The sequence below is a fragment of the Temnothorax longispinosus genome, chromosome 3 (genome assembly GCF_030848805.1).
Source record: "Temnothorax longispinosus isolate EJ_2023e chromosome 3, Tlon_JGU_v1, whole genome shotgun sequence".
Classification (NCBI taxonomy): Eukaryota; Metazoa; Arthropoda; class Insecta; order Hymenoptera; family Formicidae; genus Temnothorax; species Temnothorax longispinosus.
In genome coordinates this window covers 17847185-17867886 of record NC_092360.1, presented here as the reverse complement: position 1 = coordinate 17867886, position 20702 = coordinate 17847185, and the positions used below count along the sequence as shown (strand labels likewise).

The 20702-nt window shown below is 38.2% G+C and overlaps 2 long non-coding RNA genes across 2 annotated transcripts; one reads left to right on the top strand and one right to left on the bottom strand.

The window, feature by feature from the left end:
* The first annotated feature begins 8336 nt into the window (after positions 1-8336).
* LOC139809948 (uncharacterized) lies at positions 8337-13642 on the top strand. The gene is made up of 2 exons (XR_011731220.1): positions 8337-10474; positions 10918-13642. It is a non-coding gene; the product is annotated as an uncharacterized lncRNA (long non-coding RNA).
* Positions 13643-16553: 2911 nt separating this feature from the next.
* Positions 16554-20618, bottom strand: LOC139810013 (uncharacterized). Its single transcript, XR_011731230.1, has 5 exons — positions 20322-20618; positions 19817-20235; positions 19134-19462; positions 18734-19063; positions 16554-17585 (listed from the first exon to the last, which is right to left on the bottom strand). It is a non-coding gene; the product is annotated as an uncharacterized lncRNA (long non-coding RNA).
* Positions 20619-20702: the final 84 nt, after the last annotated feature.

The window sequence follows — 20702 nt, the reverse complement described above, 5'->3', positions numbered from 1 at the left end:
TTACCTCTATTTCATATATAATTCATTTAAATTTGGTTGACTAGACCCAACTTTATACGCAATCAAAGGTTCATACACGAAATTTACGAAAACAAAGCTTCCTCTATGAGGAAGCAATAAATAAATAGAAAATTAAATAGATAAATAGATAAACAAATAAATAAATAATTATGGTGCCGAAGGCCATTTTCTAGGTCTGCGTTCAACAAAAAAAAATCAACAAAGAAACCATATTTTACGTGACTTAAACTATAGATTTTTAGTTGAACGCAGGAAGAGGTTCTTTCAAGATTGCAGCCGGATATTTTTTTAGGTTATAATTATGGTGCCAAAGGCTATTTTCTAGGTCTGCGTTCCAAAAATTTTGTATTGAAGAGTTTCTTATGCATATGTTATAGAATCGAGCGCCGATGACAGGCTGCTATAATGTTTAAGTAATAAATCAATCCAAGTCAGTCTTAAGATTTGAACAAACGTGCCTTTATTTCACCTCCTCGTGGCAGTTACATCGAGAGAGTGGAACATTCCAGCAGCGCGAGCGAAGAAAAACCGTGTGTATATAAAACACGAGAGATTAGCCTACGACTTCTCACGCCTGCCGGGCCGGCTCTTTCTATAGTGACTAGTGAAAGCGCGAGATTCAAACTTAACACTCCCACTAATTGAGCGCTTTCTAAACGTTATCTTAAACGAAAATTTTATGTAGTGAGTAGTATAAACAGGTGCTTACACGAGTATTTTACATTATACTTATTATGCCTAACTCTGTACATATAAGTTGAAATCGATCGCGAGGGATAGCCTTTGTCAAGATATTTGCAAGTTGAATTTTACTATTCACATAGTGTACATCTATATCGCCACTAGCCAGTTTTTCGCGTACGTAATGATAACGAATGTCCACATGCTTAGTGCGTTTGTGGAACTCGGCGTTTCGTATCAACTTGATTGCGCTCTGGTTATCGATAAAAAGCGATGTCGGTCCTTCTACACGTCCCTTTATGTCTTGTAGTAACCGACGTATCCATACAGCCTCTCTTGTCGCGCAAGAAGCAGCAATGTATTGTCAACGTGAAGAAATTCAAGCAAGCGCGGGTAAACGGCGGGAGTAACTATGACTCTCTTAAGGTAGCCAAATGCCTCGTCATCTAATTAGTGACGCGCATGAATGGATTAACGAGATTCCCACTGTCCCTATCTACTATCTAGCGAAACCACTGCCAAGGGAACGGGCTTGGAAAAATTAGCGGGGAAAGAAGACCCTGTTGAGCTTGACTCTAGTCTGGCACTGTAAGGAGACATGAGAGGTGTAGCATAAGTGGGAGATGGCAACATCGCCGGTAAAATACCACTACTTTCATCGTTTCCTTACTTACTCGGTTAGGCGGAGCGCGTGCCCCGAGGGCTTCGTGCCCCGGCGGTCACGGTGTTTTAGAGCCAAGCGTGTCAGAGTGGCGTGAGGCCTCGATTCCGCCTCTGTGGTCGACAGTGATACTGTCGGTTGACGTTGACTGTTCCAAGTCACTGGTCCATTACTCAGCTTGAAAATGTAGCCTGTGGTAGATCTTCTCGTATCCATGTCACCGGCAAAATCAGAGTCTGAGTATCCCTCCAGTGCACTTGGCCTTTCAGTTTTTGTGTACATTATCCCGTGGTGTTTAGTTCCTTTGAGGTATCTTATTATTCTCTTGACTGCATTCCAGTGTGCCTTGTTGTGTCTGTCTAGATATCTGCTCACGACTCCCACTGCAAATGCGATGTCAGGCCTTGTGACGATCGCGGCAAACATCAAGCTACCAACGGCTTCTCTATATTGAACGTCGATTTCTGTCTTGTGACTGGTGTCTGAAGATAAATGCGTGTAAACATCAGCTGGTGTGGAAACTATATCTGCATCGTCCATGAACTTCTTGATTATTCGCCTGATATAGTTTTCCTGACTGATAAATATGGAGCCTTTGTCTCTGTCACGTTTTATTTCCATTCCAACGAAGCATCGTGCATCGTCTACTGTGATTTCAAAAACTTTCTCTAATTGGGACACGATGTATTGAAGAACTTCCTTGTCGTTTCCCATGATCAATCCATCGTCAACGTACACGGCGAGCAAAACCTTGGAACCGTTGAAGATTCCTATGTACACGCATTTGTCTGCTTCACTCTGTGTAAATTCGATGGACCTCAGAAAATCGTCAAGTTGCTGGTTCCAACAGCGAGCGGCCTGTTTAAGGCCATACAGAGCCCTCTTGAGCTTGCATACTAAGCCTGGTTTAATTACTATTCCCTCCGGCGGTAGCATATAGACACTGTCCTTGAGTTCACCGTTCAAAAATGCGGTTTTGACATCGAACTGTACAATTTCGTAATCTTCTTGTACTGCGATTGCTAGCATGATCCTGATAGAGTCATACCTCACTGTCGGAGAAAAGGTGTCAGTATAATCGATGCCTTTTTTCTGAGCGAAACCTCTTGCACATAGTTTTGCTTTGAAGAGAGGAGCTTCTCCACTAGGTTTTTGTTTTATATTGAAAATCCATCGTGAGCTTATTGCCTCCTTTCCTTCTGGAAGAGGTGTCTCCGCCCACGTCTCGTTGATTAAGAGTGCGTCAATCTCTCTTTGGATGGCTTCGCGCCACTCGTCCTTTTCGTTGCTTTTTAACGCCTCTTCATATGTTTCTGGAATTCGAACGTCCGCGTAATGTGCCTCGTACCGCTCCGGTTTCCTGATTGTATCTCGAGCGCGTAAGTTATATGCCTCATCGTCAGTGGAATCCCTCTCGTCAATGACATCTTGTTGCTGTTTCAAGTCCTCCAACTGACTCTTCTTAGGACTTTTATTCTTGTCGGGGTACTTTCCAGGCTGTTGACACTGTGCTTCATTTGTGTCACTCCCAAAGATTATTCTGGCGATATTCTTCCTTTCCTCAGGCATTGCGGCGTTCTCATTAAATGCGACATTACGCGAGACCTTTATTCTCTTGGTCTCAACGTCATACAGGCGATAATTGGTTGAATTTTTGTCGTAACCAACCAGTATCAACTTCTTGCTTTTTGCGGCAAGTTTATTGCGCTGTTCCTTGGGAATATGCATGTATGCTTCACATCCGAAGGTTCTGACATGGTCTAGGATGGGCTTCTTCCCCGTCCAGAGTTCGTAGGGCGTTGAACTCGGTGCTTGCAATGTTGCAGTCCTATTCAAGATGTAGACTGCTGTATTTACAGCCTCCGCCCATAAGTATAGCGGAACGTCTCTGGCGTACAGCATCGACCGAGCATTTTCCACAATTGTTCGCATGTCTCGTTCTGCTCTCCCGTTTTGCTCAAGAGTTGCTGGAGCAGTTGTCTCTAATTCTATTCCGCACCGCGAAAGATAAGCCCTAAAGTCTTCATTACAATATTCACCTCCATTATCTACGTGCAATATTTTTACAGAATTACCAAACTTATTCATCGAAAGCTTATTAAACTCCTTAAAACATCCTAAAGTATCGCTTTTATGTTTGATGAAGAAAACTACTCTATATCCCGAGAAATCATCCTTAAATGATACAAAGTATCTTGCGCCTTGAACAGATGGTACAGACATTGGTCCACAAAGGTCACTATGAATGAATTCTCCGACCTTTGCTTTAATATGCTTCGATGGAGAAAAAGACAACTTGTGCTGCTTTCCGTACATACATGCTTCACAGAAAAATTTCTCAATATCCGACAACTCTACGCCTTTTATCAAGTTCTTTGAAACCATTTCTTTAATAGACTTTATGTTCAAATGACCCAATCTCTCGTGCCATCTGCGTAGGCTCTCTCCTGACGCTACGTTTGCTTCCTGGACGACAACTGTGCTAAACTGCATGTGATACAAATTATTTTCTTTACACACCGCAGAAGCAGTTAGCCTATTATTTTCGAAAATGTTTGCGTAAATATTCTCTTTAACAATCTTCATACCTTTCTTCGCAATAATCCCTTCTGAGAACAAATTCTTATTCAAATTTGGGACGTATAACACATCAGCAATAACCGCATCATACCATTTTCCACTAACAAGCTTCCTTATTTTGACATTACTCTTTCCTTTTATAGCCAACTCTTGTCCGTTACCTAGAACAACAACAGTATTATTACTTATTTCTTGGAAATCGTGTAAGAAATCTCGACGATACGTCATATGAGATGTAGCGCCACTATCAAATATTCATACTTCATTATCAAAATTGAGCGGTTTCTCAGTTACATTGCTCTCGCATACGTTAAATGCAGAATAGCTTCCTTGCTGTGAATCATGATGCGATTTTTGCTGTGTATCATGTTGCTCCTTATTTCTAAATTTTCTTTCTCCACGACACTCTTTAGCAAAATGTCCTTTCTTCTGACAATTATAACAAGTTATTTTTGATTTATCAAATTTCGCTCGCTGTTTATTTTCTCCTCGAGTAGCGAATTTATCCTTATTTGACGAAGCGGCAAGGGCGACTTTGGAGCTATCGGACGCGCCTAGGCTCGCATCTTCATCTAACAAACGCGACGTTAAGTTTTGAATTGTTTGCTTCGATTCGTCTAACGATAGCCACGCTTGGCGGAAGCTTCTAAATCTAGGAGGCAAACTTCCTAATATTTTAGTCATTATCGCTATATCACTTAAATTTTCGCCCGTATCTTTAACCTGCCGTGCGAGATTTTCTACCTTCGCGATATGCTGCGCTATCAAATCATTAACCTCCATTTTATACTGAGAAAACCTTTCATGCGCTATCATTTTATTCATGTCCAATTTCTGTTCATAAATCGCATCTTATCTAATATCTGCTTGGACGACTGACAATTCTCGATGAGGGTGATCTGGGAGTAGTCCATCGCCGATGTTAGCAGGAACATGGCATACGCATCGTCCCTGATCCATTTCTTCTGCACGTCTCCGACCGTCGGCGGCTTTACCTCTATCCCTTTAGCAATCTCGAAGAGGCCTTTTGCGCGTAAGACACAGCACAACTGGAACTTCCATTGGTGATAGTTTCTGCCATCAAACTTTCCGACGGATGCCACGTCGATTTTGTCCGACATTTTGGTGATTTGTACAATCGTCACGTACCACGCGAAACTTGATGCGCTTGTACGTACTTCGAGATTATACAGGTTATCCAGTTATCTCTACTCCTCGCAATTTTACGTCCGCGAGATTAACTTTATGCACAATGCGAGCAACCTGGGCCCATAACTTGTTTAAGTAAATCAATCCAAGTCAGTCTTAAGATTTGAACAAACGTGCCTTTATTTCACCTCCTCGTGGCAGTTACATCGAGAGAGTGGAACATTCCAGCAGCGCGAGCGAAGAAAAACCGTGTGTATATAAAACACGAGAGATTAGCCTACGACTTCTCACGCCTGCCGGGCCGGCTCTTTTCTATAGTGACTAGTGAAAGCGCGAGATTCAAACTTAACATATAATTTATCACGTCCTATAAAAAGCTACGTGTTAGGACATCCGTCCTCGTAGCTGCTCAGGTGGGGAGGGGAGGGAGTAAAGATAGAAACAGTCAGGCTCGTACTGAGACGTGACACAACCCAACCCTGTTTTTGTATCAAAGACGACTTTTTTTTATGGGGGGAAATCCTGCATTGGATACCCCCACCCCTAGGGCGGGGTGGGCGGTTATGTCGGACTCCTACCGACTAAAACCCCCATAACGATCCACCAGCCTTCTGAAACTGTTAGAAATAAAATAGATTAATGGTTTATTAAAAATAATATAATAATAAATTTTAAAAAAGTAATACTTACGTGTGTGTGTTGATATTTCATGAGGCTTTACATTTCCATGCAACATATATCCTATTTCGTGTAAATAGGACATATATTGCATGGAATTATCGTATACAGTGGCTCTCTGCAATTCCCAGAAACAACCGTCTAAGGTTATTAACTGGTCGTGCGGGCCGGTTTTGTTTTCGCACTGTATACAATTGTAGATCATCATTGTCATCAACCGATGTAATGCACGTCATACATCTCACATATGGTCCACCATTCGTGTAATAGAAGCGTATCATGCAACACTTCGTGCGTCCGTTTATACGGTCAATCTTTCGGGTCGATTCACAGTTCGATAAACAAATTCTCTGCAGTTATCGTCATGCTCACTTTCATAACTGCTGTCGTCCGACAGCGCGTGTTCTTCTTCTTCATCATCTTCATCTTCTTCTTCATTCCACAACTCGGGTGCTTTATTTCACAACGCGTCGTCTTCTTCTTGTTTTTCCTCACCTAATGGTACGTGTTCTTCATCAGCCATTTTAATGCAATATACAAAATATAAAGACACGAAAGTGTTTCATGTCAAGTACGCGCGCAGCACAAAACTCTTTTACGCACGAATGCACGAGTGCAAGTACCTGAAATTTTGAGATTTGCTTTATTTGATGTGTAGGTACGATTGATGGGGGTATCTCTCAACATGGTAGTGGAAAACAGGGACGAACAAATTCTATGTTTTTCTTTGCGTGGAGGCGCATAAGAATGACCATACAAATGTTATAGAATTGAGCACCGATGACAGACTGCTATAATTTATGACCTACAATTGTCACGTCCTTTAAAGAGCTCGAGATAAGCAAATAGCTTACAATTGAGATCCAAAGGGTCTAAGGGATGTCACGTCTCTGTGACGTAGAAGTAGAAGAGGAAGAATAAATAATAGAGAAAAGAGAAAAAGTGATAGAAGAAAACGATGAAGAAGAGCGTTAAAATCATAGTATGCTCAAGCAAGCAAACGAGCAACTTGAGAATATGGAGCAATCCGATCGACTGAATTCGATGGAAGAATTCAGTGCGTGGGAAGAATTCAATGCATGGGAAGAATTCAGTGCGCGGGAAAAATTCAGTGCGTGGGAGCAGCGATGCAATTAGGTTATCAAGGTAAATGTGCAAATTAATATTAAAAATAATGGAGTGTGATGTGACATAATTTTGCGACATAATTTTGTGACATCATAATTTTGTGTCAAGGGTTTCCACAGTATGGAGGCGGTGGAAAGTTTTGGTCTGAGACTCACGCGGAAGGATCTCTACACGCTGACCGACTCAAATTGGCTGAACGATGAAGTAATAAACTTTTACATTAATCTGTTGATCGCTAGAGGTACATCTTCCAACACGTATCCAAAAGTACATACAATGAACAGATCCTTTTATCCGAAACTTCTGTCGAGCGGCCACTCGTCTTTGAAGCGATGGACCAGGAAAGTTGACATATTCGCACAGGATCTTATTGTCATACCAATACATTTAAACGTTCACTGGTGCATGTATATCGATAATAGATTTCCGCGATAAATTGATAGTATATTATGATAGTATGGGTGGCAATAATCTGAAATGTCTAGCGGCGTTAAAACATTATGTACAGGAGGAGAGTCTGGACAAAAAAAACACTCTTACGATATGAGTGATTGGAAATTTCAATCCGCCAAGAATATTCCGCAACAGATGAACGGTAGCGATTGTAGCGTATTTTCTTGCATGTTCGCCGAACATCTGTGCAAATAAAAAAATAACGTTCACACAGGACGACATGCCGTACTTTAGGAACAAAATGTTTAGGGAAATAATAAATGATAAACTTTTGAAAAAATTATATAATAAATAAATATTTGAAATATAAAATACAAAAAAATGTGTGATTAATATTCTTTCCATTAGTATTATACATACATACAAACATACATACATACATACATACATACATACATACATACATACATACATACGTACGTACATACTTATATACATACATTATATTACATACATAGCTGAGTATGTCTGCGCAAACAAAAAATTACATTTACGCAGGACGACATGGTGGGTATCTTTCAACATGGTGGTGGAAAACAGGAATGGACACATTCTTTTTTTTTGTGTGGAGGTACATCCGGCCGATAATAATTATTCACGAAAGAGTCATACGGTAAATGTTATCGAGCACCGATGACAGACTGCTATAATTTATGACCTACAATTGTCACGTCCTTTGACGAGCTACGTGTCGGGACATGGTTTATGTTATCATTCGGCGAAATTTTCTTTATTAATAAGCAAATAGCTTACAATTGAGACCCAAAGGGTCTAAGGGATGTCACGTCTCTGTGATGTAGAAGTAGAAGAGAAAGAAACAATTAAGAAAAAAGAGAAAAGGCGATAGAAGAAAAGTATAAAACAATGGAAAAGAGTGTTAAAATCATAGTATTCTCAAACAAGCAAGCAAGTGAGCAGTCTTTGGAAAGAATCTTTGAGAATATGGAGCACGAGTTGTTGGAGCAAGCCGCTCAACTGAATTCGGTAGAAGAATTTGCCGCGTGGTAGCAACGATGTGTTGAATTTATCGAATCGTTGCAAGAAAAAATCCGAGTCAAAAACGGCCGCGATTATTAACCGGCCGCCAACAGTCGTTGGTGGCTCAAATCGCGCAAATTGAAAGTGTGAAGACTCAATTACAGAAACGTTTCATACATATCAGTGGTGAGTACCTACGCGGCGAGCAGTAGTGACAATAACGCGCAAAGACACGTTTGGCGCGAGATAGATACGGCTTTCGAAAGTCGTACCTATATTGACTGGTGCGGTAATCAATATCGATCACATCGAACCGCGACAGTTTTTGGAAGACGCCGGCAGCGTAGTACTCGAGCGAGTGCAGGACATTATAAAAACACATAACTGTGTCAAAGTGAACACCGCGTTCAACGGGGAGTTTGTTGCGGGTGATAAGCGTGCGAATAAAAGTATTAATACGAGAAACTATGAACTCTTTCGTACGTCTAATTTGCAAGAGTGGTATGAGTTGCGCGTTATCGAGCCCACTTTAGCATCGCTGGAGGAATTCCAGGAACGCGACAGCGGGTGGGCGTTGTCGCGAATACTCAATTTGATGGTGAACATAAACAAGTACAATCCATTGCACGCGGGGTGTTACATCGGTTTACCGCGAGAAATTAAATTAAAGAAAGCGGTGATCAACAAGCAATCTACGGATAATGCGTGCTTCGCATGGTCAGTGGTCGCCGCGCTGTATCCATTTGAGAAAAATACATGTAGAATATTTTCGTATCCTCCTTATGAAACAAAATTAAATTTACAAGGCATCGAATTCCCAATGTCGTCGAGTCAAATTAAAAAATTTGAAAATTTTAATGGCATTTCAATCAACGTATATGCCATCCAGAAAAAAAACAAGGATTAATATTAACATACAATCCTTCCAATACGGCTTACCGACCAGAAGAGAAAAAAGCATGTCAATTTGTTGTACGTGGAAGACCCGCGAGATGCCAACGTAAGACATTTCGTCTGGATAAAAATCACGCCTCGTGAGCTCGCAGATTGGTAAGAATGAACACAAAAAATACTTCTGCGATCGGTGAGTATATTTTTATCTATATATATAAGTACCGTCGTCTGTATGTCTGTATGTCTGACCGCGAACTACTCATTCGTTAGTGGACCGAATTTTTATCAAGGATACATGAAATAGGGGTAGAATTTCCCGGAGAGTGCCATAAAGTGTATAGTATTTTGCTACCGATTTTCTGGAAACCGATTTTTCTAATTTTTCTAATTTTTCGGGAAATAATCGACCAAATTTAAAAGAATTATATATGAAACAGAGGTAGAATTTTCCGGGGAGTGCTATAAAGTGTATAGTTTTTCGTTACCGATCTTTTTGGAAACTGGTTACAAAATTTTTCGAAATAGGAGTCGTGTCAAAAGTTTTTTAATTTTTGGAGAATAAGTTTAATTTTTTATTAATGGATAATTTTTCATTAATGAATTGATTTTCTTGAAACCGGTGCCAAAATTTTTTTAATTTTTTGATGTTTTCGAAAAGAGAAAATAAAATGGAAGAAAATGAAAGAGAGTTAATAATGGCGGGTCAACGGAGGATGAAAAAGCGCGAGGCGCGAACAAAAATAAAATTTAAAGACTTTAATATAAGGGATTACATTTTTGAAATATTTGACAATATGCTAATCTGCATCTATAATATTATCTATTTTTTATTTTTTTAAAAAGAATTCGAAGATGTAGGTTAGAGTTTGAGGAGAAAGAATAACAAAGGTGCTCCTAATTAATGAGTGAGTTTAGGGAGAGGGGAATAGATTTTGAGCCCGCGCGAAGCGCGGGCAAAAAATCTAGTTATATAATATTTTCATATTTTTTTATGAAAAATAATAAATTATTCTTTTTTCGCAGATGCTTACATTATTTTATTTTGACCGAAAAATTGGAAGCCCACACCGTCGACTGCCAGAAATGAACAACTGTGCCATCCGACTACCATGTGATAACGACAAGTGGCTGCAATTCAATAACTACGGCAGGAAAGAACGAGTCCCATTCATCATATACGCCGACTTAGAGTGCGCCCTGAAAAAGACGGAAGCGGATCCAGAAACGTCCGGCATATACCAACACCATGAGGTACTTAGCGGTTATTACGTACGGTGCTCGTACGACGATTCGTTATCCGCGTATCAATTTCGTCGCGATAAAGATTGCATCACGTGGTTCGCCGAGGAGCTAAGACGTTTAGCCCCTAGATGTAACCTGAATTAAAAAAATTCATATTATATTCCCATAGTTTTTCATAATTTATGAGGTTACGATTAACATTTTATTATAAAAGAAATAGCCACCGCTTTTGAAAGACGTGTAGACTTACTCTCAATCACAAAAAAAAATACATTTCGTTTACGAAAAACGTTGAAAGCATTGAAGACAAAGACAAGAAAATTTGTGTCAAATTGCGATTTATCGATTCATACAAATTTCTCGCCGCTAGTCTATTATAGAAAAATTGGCATATTATCTCAGCAAGGATAAACTGCGAATATTACAACGCAAATTTTGTGAATTATCCACAGAAAATTTTGATTTGCTGACACGAAAAGGTGTATTTTCGTACGAGTACATTGACTGCGTTGAAAAGTTGGAGGACTCGTGTTTACCACCACGCGACTCGTTTTACAGTTCATTGACAGGTCGCGACATCGTATCCGAAAGCGATTACGCGCACGCCGTGAACGTCTGGCAACGGTTCTCCATTCAAACCTTGGGTGAATACAGCGATATGTATATCTAAAGACCGATGTCTTGTTATTGGCCGACATATTTGAAAATTTTCGCGATAGCTGCGTCGCGAGTTATGGACTCGATCTAGCACATTACACTCTACCGGGTTTCACGTGGAACGCTATGTTGAAACATACGCGTATCAATTTCGAACTGCTCACGGACATTGATATGGTAATGTTTATCGAACGCGGTATTTGCGGCGGCCTCAGTCAATGTTCCGGTAGATACGCGCAAGCCAATAACAAGTACATGTCTCACGATCCGTCAAAACCATCGTCATACCTGATGTATTTCGATGTAAACAACTTGTACGGCCGGGCGATTTGTCAACCATTGCCTTATGCAAATTTTCGATGGGTTGACAACACCTCGAACTTCGACGTGAACGCGATCGCTTCGGATTCACCCACTGCACGGGTCATATTTTCGAAGTCGATCTCGAGTATCCACAGTGTCTGCACGATGCGCATAGAGTAACCTACCGTTCTGTCCGACGAGCGATAAGCCGCCTGGCAAACGAGAGAACAAACTTCTCGCGACTTTATACAATAAAGAGCGTTACATCATCCATTACCGTAACTTGCAACAGTGTACGCATCACGGTCTTCGCGTTACAAAGATACACCGCGTATTGGAATTTTTGCAATCTCCGTGGCTCCGCGATTATATAGAACTTAATACAAATTTTAGAACGCAAGCAAAAAACGATTTCGAAAAGAATTTGTATAAATTAATGAACAACGCGGTATTCGGCAAAACTATGGAGAATGTGCGCAATCACGTAAATGTAAAATTATTAACAAAGTGGGACGGACGATACGGTGCGGAGGCAATGATCGCGAAACCAAACTTTCACAGCAGAACCGTCTTTTTGGAGAATCTAGTAACAATAAAAATGCGAAAACTCGAGGTGAAGTTCAACAAACCAATCTACGTGGGTATGTGCATCCTCGATATATCCAAGACATGTCTGTATAAATTTCATTACGAGTACATGTTACCGTTGTATCGCGACAAGTGTAAAGTTATGTACACCCCGATACGGACAGCCTTACCACATCGAGTGCGACGACGTATACGAGACGATGAAACGCGACATTGACAAATTCGACACGAGCGATTATCTGGTAGATAACACGTACGGTATACCGCTTAACAAGAAGGTGCCGGGAAGGACAAAAATAACGGTGCGATAATGACCGAATTTGTTGGACTTAGGGCGAAAATGTACGCCTTGTGAGTCGACGGTAAGAAAGATACGAAAAAGGTTAAAGGTGTCAAAAGCAACGTCGTGTGTGTGTAGCGCGTACTATAACGTTCGACGATTACACGCGGTGTCTGAACGATGAGATTGAAATGACGCGACAGCAGTTCTGTATAAGATCGAAATTGCATAAAGTGCACACCATCCGCAAGACAAAAATCGCTCTGAGTTCGTACGACGATAAGCGATACATTATACCCGATTCGACCGATACGTTGCCCTGGGGACATTACCGAATACCTTTGTAACGTATGTATTGTATGTATAAAATGTAATAGTATAACGTAATGTAATGTATGTATGTATGTATGTAGGTATGTATATATGTATGTACGTATGTATGGTAACGTAACGTAATGTAATATAAGGTAAGGTAAGGTAATGTAACGTATATTATATTGTTGGAAGGGATATTAATAAAGATATTGTACATGTTTGTATTTCATATTTTTTACATACTTTATGTGTATTTCAAACATTTTATATGTATTACATATTACATACTTTATGTTAAGAATAAAATACACACCAGGCTGACCTAATTTTGAGGTCTAGCAGCGCCAAGTTTTTTGACAAGAAAAATTTATGTATTTTAATAAAATAATTTTATTTTTTGTACTATTACCTCTGTAATTCTTTGCAATGCGATTAAATCTTTTAAAATACATATATAAACTTTGTATTTAAATACCTTGTATTCCCTTGTTGGGTTTAAATATTTTAATAAAATATTGTATTTTGTACTGTTACTTCTGTGTAATTCTTCATGATTCAATTTTTTATTCTAATCGAAGAAAACCAGTAGTAATATTATACCTCGAAAAAACCTAAGTAACAAGTGGTAGACGTAATTTTTGTATCTCGAAAAATATATGTTCTCTGTAATTGGCGCTGTAATTTAAAAAGAGATATCATTTTTTTTTTGTAATTGTAATAATAGATCACTTGAAGCGCGACTCATTTTTTGATAAGGTAACGTAATTTTGTGATGTGTATCACTTGAGTAATAATTTTTTGAAATAAAAATAATACTGCTTAGGTTTTTTCGAGATTTTTGGAGATACAAAGATTACGTCCACCACTTGTTACTTAGGTTTTTTCGAGGTATAATACTACTACTTTGTTTTTTTTTCGAGATGAAGATACTACTGTTTAGGTTTTTTCGAGATTTTTCAAGATACAAAGATTTCGTCTACCACTTGTTACTTAAATTTTTTTAAGGTATAATACTACCACTGTTTTTTTTTCGAGGTAACAACATATACACTACTATGCGTGTACTTGGCGCCTTTCTTTACCTTTTTTTTAAAAAAGGTAATTTTGTACAGATATCATGACTTTTTGTAGTATTACGCATTGTATAAACAGTATGTACAGGGTGTTATTTCGAGGTATAATACTACCACTTTGTTTTTTTCGAGGTAACAACATAATACATATATACTACTATGCGTGTACTTGGCGCATTTTTTTACCTTTTTTTACCTTTTTTTGAAAAAGGTCATATAAGACGTCGGCGTTAGAAGTAGATAGAATAAGAAGTATCTTAATAAAAATTTTCACATTTGGACTTTGCATCGAAATATCTCCGCTCGTAGGGCACGGAGCGGAATATTATAAGAGAAACCCCCGCCTAATTGGACCCCAAGCTATCGATCAAGCCTACTTAGAACTTGATCCGTTCACTCGTTATTGAGATCTCAACATCTCGGGTACTCGCAACCCGTCGCGTCGCGTAAAAGAGTCACGGTCGGTCTCGCTCCGCGTGTACTTGGCGCGAGACTACCGTGTCTCTTGATTCTGCCGCTAGGGAATTTTTAAGTCGATTCTTATGAATCAAGCTTGAATTCGATGTCTAGGTTGCCGATGACGAGGTCCACATAGTGCGCTTCATAGTTTTCGGTATCCAGGTGTATTAATACCTTGAATTTGATGTCTACGTGTTCCAGGTTGCCGATGACGGGTTCCAGATAGTGCGCTCTATAGTTTTCGGTGTCCAGGTGTAATAATACGTTGAATTCGATGTCTAGGTGTCCCACGTTGCCGATGACGAGGTCCACATAGTGCGCTCCGTAGTTTTCGGTGTCTACGTGTATTAATACCTCGAATTCAATATCTACGTGTCCTACATTCAGATTTAAAGTTATTAATACACCTAAACACCGAAAACTACGAAGCACACTATGTGGACTTTGTTATCGGCAACCTGGGACACGTAGACATCGAATTCGAGGTATTATTACATCTAGACACCAAAAACTACGGAGCGCGCTATCTGGACCTTGTCATCAGCAACCTGAGACACCTAGACATCAATTTCAAGATATTAATACACGTAGACACCGACAACTACGGAGCGCACTATGTGGATTTCATCATCGGCAACCTGGGACACCTAGACATTGCATTCAACGTATTATTACACCTAGACACCGAAAACTACGAAGCGCACTATGTGGACCTCGTCATTGCCAACCTGGGACACCTAGACATCGAATTCAACGTACGATTACACCTAGACACCGAAAACTATGAAGCGCACTATCTGGATCCCGTCATCAGCAACCTGGGACACGTGGACATCAAATTCAAGGTATTAATACACGTAGACACCAAAAACTACGGAGCGCACTATGTGGACCTCGTCATCGGCAACCTGGGACACCTAGACATCGAATTCAACGTACGATTACACCTGGACACCGAACACTATGAAGCGCACTATCTGGACCTCGTCATCGGCAACCTGGGACACGTAGACATCGAATTCAACGTATTATTACACCTGGACACCGAAAACTATGAAGCGCACTATCTGGATCTTGTCATCGGCAACCTGGGACATGTGGACATCGAATTCAAGGTATTAATACACGTAGACACCGAAAACTACGAAGCGCACTATGTGGACCTCGTCATCGGCAACCTGGGACACCTAGACATCGAATTCAACGTACGATTACACCTGGACACCGAAAACTATGAAGCGCACTATCTGGACCTTGTCATCGGCAACCTGGGACACGTAGACATCGAATTCAACGTATTATTACACCTGGACACCGAAAACTATGAAGCGCACTATCTGGATCTTGTCATCGGCAACCTGGGACATGTGGACATCGAATTCAAGGTATTAATACACGTAGACACCGAAAACTACGAAGCGCACTATGTGGACCTCGTCATCGGCAACCTGGGACACGTAGACATCGAATTCAACGTATTATTACACCTGGACACCGAAAACTATGAAGCGCACTGTCTGGACCTCGTCATCGGCAACCTGGGATACCTAGACATCGAATTCAAGCTTGATTCATAAGAATCGACTTAAAAATTCCTTAGCGGCACTTTCTGCCAAGCGTAGAGAACCTTCTTTTCCGGCAGCGGTGGTAATACGATGTAAGGATACGAAATCTCTCCAGATAAACATGAAGCAATTGACTCAATATATATTATATAAGTATATACCTAATTTACCTAAATAGAAATCTTCCTCTGACCGATAAGTCTATCGACCTAATTTCGAAATACGCGCGCGATATCGAAACTGGCGATACCTGCGCCGCCAGCGTCGAAAAAGTGAAAGTAACGTTTCTGATTATGACGTCATCATATAACGTCGGCGTTAGAAGTAGAAGAAGAAGAAGAAGAAGTATCTTAATAAAAAATTTTCACATTTGGACTTTGCGTCGCAATATCTCCGCTCGTAGGGCACGGAGCGGAATATTATAAGAGAAACCCCCCCCTAATTGGACCCCAAGCTATCGATAAAGCCTACTTAGAACTTGATCCGTTCACTCGTTATCGAGATCTCAACATCTCGGGTACTCGCAACCCGTCGCGTCGCGTAAAAGAGTCACGGTCGGTCTCGCTCCGCGTGTACTTGGCGCGAGACACTACCGTGTCTCTTGATATGAATCTTTGATTGCGTATAAAGTTGGCTCTAATCAACCAAATTTTAAAAATTATATATAAAATAGGGTAGAAGAAACCAAAGAAAAGATTGTTTTTTGAGTTTTTAATGTCAATATGTTCAGAGTGTTCTAAAACGTCGAAATATTGCATTAAAAAAAATGTCGGAATGTGTGTATGTATGTATGTATGTATGTGTCTGTGCCAAATTTACAGAAATTTCTATAACTCCAGAACTGATCAACCAAATCTTAACGAATTATATATAAAATAGGGGTAGAAAAGACTGAAGAATATAATAGAATTAATAAAAATTGTTAATAATAAAGGGGTTACCGATTTCTGTTAAAAAAAAGTTTACCAAAATTTTTTAATTTTATTATATTCTTCAGTCTTTTCTATTTCTATTTCATATATAATTCTTTAAGGCCGGTATTCATAGTCGAGCCTTATATCCAAGATCGTCTTAGATATAGTATTAAGGCGTCATCAGCCAATCAGAGGGCCGTATTAGCATCTTAAGACATCATTTCCTCTATGAGGAAGCCAAGTGCAAATTTCTAATTTGCACAATTTTTTACATTAGATTGTTTTAAATATACTTTTCTTCATATTTTTAATAGTAGCAGACAGTATAGAGTTATTGGTATAATTCATTTGCCTTAAACATAGTAAATAGTACTCGATAAATTAAGTTTCTCTTAGTTGCGGCGTATATACCGGAGTTACCCTATAGCGCGCATAACAGGTAAGGGTATACCAAGCGCTTCATCGCCTAGCTGGTTGAATACCTCGGCATTTCGGGTGATAGGGTGTTATCCTGCAACAGTGACCCCGCGATTTATATTCTATGGTTCCGTTTATCTTCCAGTTTTGTTTAGATATAAGTATATGTATTTTAATGTTTAGACAATGCGTTGAAGATGACCCCAAAAAGAGTCGAAACGTACGTTGATGTATTTTTGACATAGTAATTAACTTTGTAAAATAAATTTTAGCGACTGAATATCACGCTTGGTTCTTATTGCCTAAAGTAATTTGAATTTTTATATACTGAGCCTCTACATATCTATTTATTAATTCACGCAAGCTGAAAAATGCGTTACTAACTGATGATTTAATAACTATATAATGAAGATATGAATTATTAAAAATACAGTTTGCTTAATTTACCGCAGCAACAGAATACTTATCAAATTAAGAGTCCATCCTGTACTTCCAATGCTATTGCAACATCTTCACAGTTTATTGATAATTCCTCTAATAATAGTGCATCTACAAACATTACAACGTCGTTAAGAACAAAGTTAGAATCATTAAAAACAAATACGTCAAATATATCAACTCCAATAGGGCTTGGTAGTAAGTACAAATTTATTATATATCTTATATATAGTTTTAGTATATCTGCAATATTATTTCCTGATTTGTAATATATAAAATACTTTTTTTAATTAAGATGTTTATTGTAGAAAAACGTATGAGATACTCTTCCGTGAAAGAAGCTACAAATTATTTTCAAAATGTAAAAGAGGATCATAGTAAATATTTGAAGATATATATATATATATATATATATATATATATATATATATATACACACACAATATATATATATACAATATATATTTATATATATATTTGCAGGTGTTATATATTTTACGCTTACTTATTGTCCTATTCGAAATTGTCAAATATAAAAATTTTGATGAAAAATTTGAAAACAATATCTGTACATTAAAAGTAATTATTGGATTTTGCGATTTATACAATAAATGTCAGTAATATAATTGTAATATAATTTTCTTATCTTTTACAGGCAATAAGTGAAGGTTTGCAACGTATTGCGTCTGCAATGGAAGCACACACACACATAACGAACTTTTAAGAAAATCTATAAATTTAAATAATCGTACATTAAATATTTTGACAGAAATTATTTAAAATCTTACTAAAAAAAACTTTAAGTTGAAAAAAAAAGTAACTTTTTATCTGTTCTTGTTTGTCTTACTAAAAAAAAGTTTGTGTTGAAAAGAGAGTAACTTTTTATCCGTTCTGTGTTTGTCTTACTATAAAAAATGTATCTTGAAAAGAGAGTAACATTTTATCCATTCTATGTTTGTCTTACTAAAAGAAAATTTATGTTAAAAGTGAGTAACTTTTTATTCGTTCTATATTTGTCTTATCTTATTTACCGCTGATTTTACGTTTATACTTATATTTCGTATGACATACAGAAATTCTATTAATAATAAAAATAATTTTGATAACTTATTGTTTATTCTTATTGACGTAAACCAAACTGAGTGAGAAGAATTCTTCTTTGAACTCTTTCTTGCTTCTGTTAACCTGTCATTACAATTTATATTTCCTTCATTAGCTCTATTTATTTCTTTAGCTTGAGCTCCAATACGATTACATACTTGAAGAACATCTGGAAGTATTGCTCTTTGCTGAGCTACAGCCTCACCCTCTTCATCAATGTCAATTTCATGATTCATAAGATTATAATGAAAACGTATATTGTGTAATACAGCACAAGCTACGATTATGTTTGCTGCGATTATAGGATCGTAGTGTAAGACACGATGACTGAGAAGACATCTCCCATACATTCTTTAAAACACCAAACATTCTTTCAACACAATTTCTAACAGAACAATGACATTGTGTGTATCGTGCTTCTGCGCTTTCCTCTGGTGCATTTGTGATAAGTGTTATCAGCCAAAGTTCTAAACAGTAACCTCCATCACCTGTAAATTATATAAATATTTATATATATGTCACTAAATAAAGTAAATAATAAGCGATGATAATATTAACCCAACAGCCACGTTGATGGATCTCCTAAATCATATAATCGTATCATTTCGATTTTCGATTTTGCACAAGCATATGTATTACCGAGCGTTCAAAATTATTTTCATCTTGTAAGAATTGCTTTACAGCCCCTTCGATATCTTCCACCGTTTTCAGTGAAAGATCAAAGGAAGAATAAATTGTACCTTGCTGCTTATTATTATTATCCAATTTTTATCTCAGATTACCGGTTATCATAGTTTTTATTTCTCTCAAATCATCTGCCATCTGTCACAACTGAGTTTTAAAGAAACTTTGCTGGCGAAGAATTTCCTTGAAATATTTCGCATTATCTACAGAAAAAGAATATATTTAAATATTATACTACATCTACCTATTTAACAATGATAATGGTTAACTGTAAAAAAAAAAAATACCATTATTATTATATATTATATATTATATATACGTATATTATATATTATATATAAGTAAAAGAAAAACGCGGAGAAAATCACATAAAAAGAGAGATGGATGTACATTACATCTAATAATATCGAGTGCTTGCAACTCGTCGTGTCGCGTAAAAGAGTCACGGTGCGGTTTTACTTTGCGTATACTTGGTGCGAGACACTACCGTGTCTCTTGATATCTTAGTTAAATAAATGGAAATTTTGAATATAGATTGCTTATTTTAATTAATGTACCTGTCATTTGCGGATGTTTTGAGAGGACGCTGTCAGACTCTTCACTTGAAAATTGTAACGCGTCTGCTATACATAATTTAATATTTTTTTCCTCACCTCGTCCTCTGAAAAAATTGAAAATATAAATTAGTATATTTTTTTAGCAAATACATTACAATATTATAAAATAGACTTTAATATTAACACAAGGACTTTAATATTAACTTTAGAAAATAATGTTTCTTTATACTGGAAGAAACATTTGTTTTCGTTTTGTTGGGGTATTATACTTCGCGATATTATACTTCTCACTATCATCGATTTCATTTTCATACAGCCAATTTTTTACCCGCTTTCTTTTTGTGTCCACCTCTGAATTTAAATCCGATGTGTCTTCGGCCTTTTTTGTCTTCAGTCTTGCCGTATTATATTATAGTCATCTAAAATTATGCAAATAAATGTTTACATCATAACAAACAGTAGCTATATATGCATAAGATATGCATAAGAAAGAAAAGCGACTCACCGTTCGATCCGTTCGTCGTCTCCTGGTGAAGTCCGACGATTCTCGTTCTGTCTCGTGACTGCTTATAATTATATTACTTTGAAACATCGCTTGCTCGTGACACAAAGTGCACCAGCTTCTATCGCGTCTGCCTTATCGTGGATCACAACAACCAAAAACGAAAAAGTGCATCATCCGCAGAAACAAGGACAATCCCGAGGACTCCTTCAGGCTGTCGAAGAAGCTGCAGTTATGCTGTGGCGTGGAGGTTTATTTTCCATCTGTGGGCCGATTTCACAGTCTCCGATTAACTTGATCCTTCTATTAAACTCACTCTTTGTCTCTTTCTAAGGGGGACAGTTAGAAAGAGATGCAGAGTGAGTTTAATCGGAGGATCAAATT